This window comes from Cornus florida, unplaced genomic scaffold (genome assembly GCF_030987335.1).
Source record: "Cornus florida cultivar Cherokee Brave unplaced genomic scaffold, ASM3098733v1 CherokeeBrave_3.0.0_Hap2_Chr07, whole genome shotgun sequence".
Lineage (NCBI taxonomy): Eukaryota > Viridiplantae > Streptophyta > Magnoliopsida > Cornales > Cornaceae > Cornus > Cornus florida.
Window position 1 is genome coordinate 79,829,826 of NW_026775577.1, and position 6,089 is coordinate 79,835,914.

The 6,089-nt window shown below is 37.6% G+C and overlaps 1 pseudogene; it reads left to right on the forward strand.

The window, feature by feature from the left end:
* Window positions 1-922: 922 nt before the first annotated feature.
* On the forward strand, window positions 923-1,020 carry LOC132268019 (small nucleolar RNA R71; annotated as a pseudogene).
* The last annotated feature ends 5,069 nt before the right edge of the window (window positions 1,021-6,089 follow it).

Here is a 6,089-nt window from a genome sequence, read left to right on the forward strand (position 1 = left end):
ATGTTCGATTGTGTGACCTTCCAATGAGGAATGAGTCTCCATAACACATTGTTACTTTGGTGGTGCATTCAAAGGCATCTTCCCTTTCTTTTTTGTATTCAAAGTACTAGCTATTTGCCCGACTTGGGTTTTTAGTTTAGTAATGGATTGGGAATGGGAATGAAGTAATTGAGTGTTCGCCTTTAGAGTACCTAGAGCGGTCAACACTTTCTCCTCAAAAGCAGGACTCCTAGAATTTCCTTGGGAATACCATGATTGGTTAGGGAAATGAGAATTAGAGAATTAATTTCCATGTGATGATTGAAAAGAAGATCTAAAACCTTAGGAACCTTGGCTTTGCATTAGAGGTGGAACATACTTGTTTTGAAAATCACTTTGGGGAGGGTTTGAGCCTTCCCCTTGGCTTTTCCAAGAGAAGTTTGGATGGTTCCTCCAACTTGAATTGTAATGAGTGTCATAGGGATTATTCCCTTGGTTGACAAATGTAGCATTGACTTGCTCATGGTTTTCACTTGGCACATGTCCACGGGGACAATTGGAAGTAGAATGTAAAAAACTTGAACAAGTCATGCAAGATTCATTAGATGCACGATGAGAATGGTTAGGGGAGGAAGACATTTGATTCGCCGAAGTTTGGTTAATAAAAAATTGATCAAACCTTTGAGACAAAGATTTCATCTCGGCGGTTATGTCATTGGAATTGTTAACATGATATAAGCCAACATTCTTTATTCCACCTAAATTTCTACCATTTTTAGAGGATAAAGATCTATGCATTGAATTCTCACTCATACTTTCATATAATTACCACACATCATCCTCATGCTTATTAAGATAAGAGCCACCCATAGATGCATCAACCATACCCTTGTGACTATCCGGTAAACGTTCAAAGAAATATTGAACTAGTTGCCACTTAGGTATGTCATGATGTGGGCACTTCCTAAGCAAGTCGTTAAACCTTTCCCATGCCTCATGAAACATTTCCCTATCCCCTTGAGAAAATTCACGAATGAAAGTTCTCATGGCATTGGTCTTTGAAACTAGATAATACTTCTTCAAGAACTCTTATTGCATTTCTGCCAAAGAAGTTATTGAAAAAGGCCTAAGATTGTTGAACCAATATTTTGCCTTGTCCTTACGGATAAAAGGAAAAAGTTTAAGTCTTAACACTTCTTCTGGCATGTCCGTGTATTTCACGATGGAACACACTTCAAGAAACTCATCCAAATGCTTATAAGGTTCTTCAATTGGAAGTCCATGGTAGTTGGGAAGCAGTCGAATGGTTTGTGGTTTAATCTTATAGTGATGTGCTCTAAATGGGGGCAATTGAATGCAAGTAGGTGCATTATATTCATTAGGCACATAATGGTCTCTTAAAGCAATGGGAGGATTCACAACCGTCGGTGCCACTCGAACACCTTGATTGCCTTGCATAATGGGAGGTTGTGGAACAAAAATTGGCTGAGGCATTCCCAATGGAATTTGGCCTTGTTATTGTGGTGGGATAAATGGTCTAGGCATGCCTAATGGTACTTGAATATTTTCATGATGCCCATTAGGGTGGAGGATGCTTTGTTGGCCTATGTGACCAAGCTCCTCCACATGGTCGTCATTTAATTCCTCCATTGGTAAAATGGAGTGATGAGAACTACCTCTTCCCCTAGGATTACGAACAACCGATTCAAGATGCAAATTAACAGGGCAAAAGTAGGATTTAATGACCTATGACCATGCATGCACTAGCAAAACAATTAACAAGCAAATAACAATCACTTCACCCCCACAACAAATCAATTAGCAAACATTCTCTACATACATTGATCCCATACTCCCATGTTTGAACAATATGCAAAGTAAAAGTAAACTGCCTCCATACGGGCTCACGATTTATCTATGAAATGAAAAACTTGCCACTACGCGGGTTGATGATTTAACTAGAGATTGAGTTAAAAAGATCTCACAAAGGGTCCTTAAGCAACTTCAATTAAACTTTAAAGTTTCAATCCTTGCTATGCTTTGCAAATTTTTAGATTTTAGCTCATTTTTGTGCTTTTGCTTAGCTTCACTTGACTTCCTTGCATCCTTTGCTCTTTAATTCCCTTTGCTTGACTCTCTTAGCTCAATGCACCTATCCAATCAAGAACAAACACAATAAGTAACAAAAAAGAAAATAAAGTAAAGACACGATCAAAAGAGGACTAATTCCTATTTGTTTCCAAAACATGGCGTTGCCAATTCAAATCCCCGGCAATGGTGCCAAAAACTTGGTGATTATCGCGGGCACCAACGTTTAAAGATGCACTAAGAGTGTGAGTGTGCAATGTGGCCAAGTTTTAAATTTATAAAAGCCACTACTACCTCTAACTAAAAATATAGCTAGGGTGAGTAGGGATCGTCCCAAGGGATTGTGGGCGTGCTAGCAATGGAAACAATGTATAGGGTTAGTAGGTCGAGTGATCAAAAGGTAGTGTGTTTGATGAGCGCTGAAAAGTGCGTATTTAAACCCCTTAAGCTTAGGTATTCTAGTACCTTTATCTATCTTACTTTACCATTTTAGATTGATTTCGTATTATTTTCATTTTCAGGCATTTATCCCGAAATAAGCTAACTCAGCCAAATAAGAGCTTAATTGAAGCAATTATGGGATTAAATAAAGAAAGGAGCAAAGTGGAGAAAGAAAGAAGCAAATGGAGCCAAAGGTGGGAAGCAGCAAAGTTCGATCGATCCAACTTCATGGTTCGATCGATCGAACACTGATCGATCTCAGTACTTCAAGATAGATCCAAACCTTGACCCAAAGCAGAAAGTCCAAAGTTTGATCGATCCAACACTACCCTTCGATCGATCGAACACTTTTGTCCTTATTTAAATGATTGATCTTATCCATAACTGTACCACCCACTAACCACTTTTGTCCTTTTCCCAAAAATATCTTCCAAAATATCTTGGATTTGTCTTTTCCCAAAAAGCTCAACCAGTTGGAATGATCTAGCCTCAGTTTGATAAATCTTAGCCAAGTTCGATCGATCCAAGTCCAAGGTTCGATCGATCAAACTTCCTCCAGTGCAAAAAAGTTAAAAAGCCAGCTTGCTCAATCCGTCCTCTATCCAGTCATTAGAGAATATTCTTTGCACAACCCCAGCTAATTTTGTGTGTCACTTGACCTACCTATAAAAGGAATAGGATGCACTTTTTGAGACATATACAATTATAGGGATTATTCTAAAAGGAGGCAAGCTTAGAGGAGGAGGAGGCTAGAGACACCATTGGAGACTTTTCATCATCCAAGGAGCAAATCTCAACCATGGAGTTAGCCCTTGAGGGTTAAAGCAACATCACCATGAGTGGCTAGACATCCTCTTGGGGCTAGAGTTAGCCCCAAGCATGCTTTCTATATCTTAATCTTGTGTATTATTGAGGGATTAGAGTTGTAATACATGTTTTGGCACTTTTATATATATAGATCTTGTTTATTCAATGATTTATGTGGTTTAATGCTTCCAATTGATCATTTCATTCTATCCATATATCTATGTATGCTAGAATAGATGTTCATGTGTTTGTCTCTATTTCTTGTGTTATTGATGCATGTCTATGTGTATTAATGCTATAGATCTAGAGATTGTTAAAACATTGTGCTTAAAAGAATGCTCTTGTGATTTTCTAGATGGTCTACGCTCATTTCTTGATGGATTGTGCCTCTCCATTAGCTTAATTAGTTTAATTTCATGTCATTAGCTTAATTGTAGTGTAGGGGAAACATAGTTGTTAGATAGGAGGACAATCCATGCTTGTTGTTTGATGTTCCATACTTTTGAATGCAAGTAGCATATGTCTCTAACCTTGTGGTGTATTTGGCTTGTGAGCTTAATGAAAGGATTAATGACTTGCTAGATATAATGTGCTTTTCACATGTTGATTAGACAATGTATGCTTAATTGGTCACCCTTGCTAATGAAATCAACTAAACACACACACACATCAATGTTGCAACACACATTACCCTCATTAGTCACTTGTTAAGGGTATAGAAAAGCATTGCTTGGTGGTGACCTTTAAACCCCAAGATCTCTTTCTTACTTACTTACTCTTTATTGCATTCAATTATTTAGTTTAATTTGCCTCTATTTTAATCAACCAACCAACCATTTGTTTGATCACTCGACCTACTAACCCTAATTGCGATTCCACAACCAAGTACGACTCCAATCCATTGGGACGATCCCTACTCACCCTAACTGTATTTTTAGTGAAGGTAGTAGTGGCTTTTATAAATGTAAAACTTGGCCCTCGCCTTAATGCACACTCTCAAGCTTGATGGTAGTGCGGCAGACCAGTCAGTTTTTGGCGCCGTTGCCCGGGATTAGGCAACGTTATATTTGTAGAATCAATTAGGAATTAGTACTCTTTTGATCGTGTCTTTAATTTATTTTTATTTTTCTTTAGATTACTTATTGTGTTTGTTCATCTTTGACAAGGAGCATTGAGCTAGGATCCAAGCAAAGGAGCTAAGCAAGCAAGAAAAAATGCTAAAAATTAAAAAAAATTGCTAAGCTAAGCTATAAATTTGGAGTTGAAGTGCTATAGGACCTTTGTGAGCTTTTCCTTACTCAATCCCTTAGTTAAATCGTCGACCCGCGTGGAGGCTTGTTTTTAATTTCTTAGATAAATCGTGAGCCCGTGTGGAGGCAATTTACTTTTCTTTGCATTGTTATCAAAGCATGGGAGTATGGGAACATTGTATGTGGAGGAAGTTTGTTGATTGTTGATTTGTTGCGAAGGAGGAGTGCTTGCTTGTTTTGTTGTGATTTGTGTGTCATTTGTAGTCTTGTATAGACCTTGTCATATCATACATTGTAGACATTCACATGGAAAATCTAGAGGGTAATCTTGGCTACTTAGACCCATGTTTCATGCATAACCTACCTCTTAATCAACATGGCCTCGGAGTTCAAGCTCCAATTGCTCCAATGGTCCTTCGTGATCATTATAATCTTCATACATACCATGCACCTACTTGCATTATGTTGCCTAATTTTGAGGCTAATCAATATGAAATCAAGCCCGAGACCATTCAAATGTGTCCATTCTTTTATGGCTTGGAAGAAGAGGAACCATATAGGCATCTTAATGAATTTCTTAAACTATGTTCCACCGTAAGGTACATGGATGTCCTGGACGAAGTGCTTAAATTACTTCTCTTCCCCTTTATGCTTAAAAATAAAGCAAAGCATTGGTTTAACACTTTAGGGGTAAATTCAATAACATCTTGGGCACAAGTGCAAAATGAGTTTTTAAAAAAATTTTACCCCGTAAGTTTGACAAATGTAATGTGCGCTTCAATTAGAGAATTTTCTTAAAGGGAAGGAGAGTTGTTGCATGAGGCTTGGGAGAGATTGAATGACTTGCTAAGAAAGTGTCTGCACCATGGTATTCCAAAATGGCAAGTTGTCCAATACTTCTATGAAAGCCTATCCGACATGCAGAAGGACATAGTTGATACCTCATGTGGATGTTCATATTTTGGAAAACATGAAGATGACATTTGGCACCTCTTTGAAAAAATAAGTGAAAACTCTTTGTACAAATATTACACTTCTCGGCTTGATCATGGTTTTAATAAAAACGAGAAAGGTGTAACAGTGTGTCAAATTGAAAGTTCAAGGGGAATTGTAGCCGAGGTTAAAACTCTTTCTCAAAAACTTGATCAATTCTTGTTGAATAAAAAACCGGCTATCAATGTATCTCCTTATCATTCTACAACTCATCTTTATGAGCCTTGTATGACATGTTCAAGTGTTTTGCATACTACTTTCAATTGTCCCCATGGACATATTGTTAATGAACACTTTGAACAAGTTAATGCTACATTTGCTCACCCTTATTCAAATGCATATGTTCCATTATGGAATGAAAGCCCTTATCAAGCTAAAAATCTTCAAAGAAAATACATATCACCTCATAAAATAAATGGAGGTTCTCAAGGGTTCGTCTCTTCTTCTTTCCATCATCAAAGGATGAATGACCTCTCACCTTCTCAAATGTGTAATTCCCAAGTTGGTTTTCATTATCGTCAAGAACTTTCT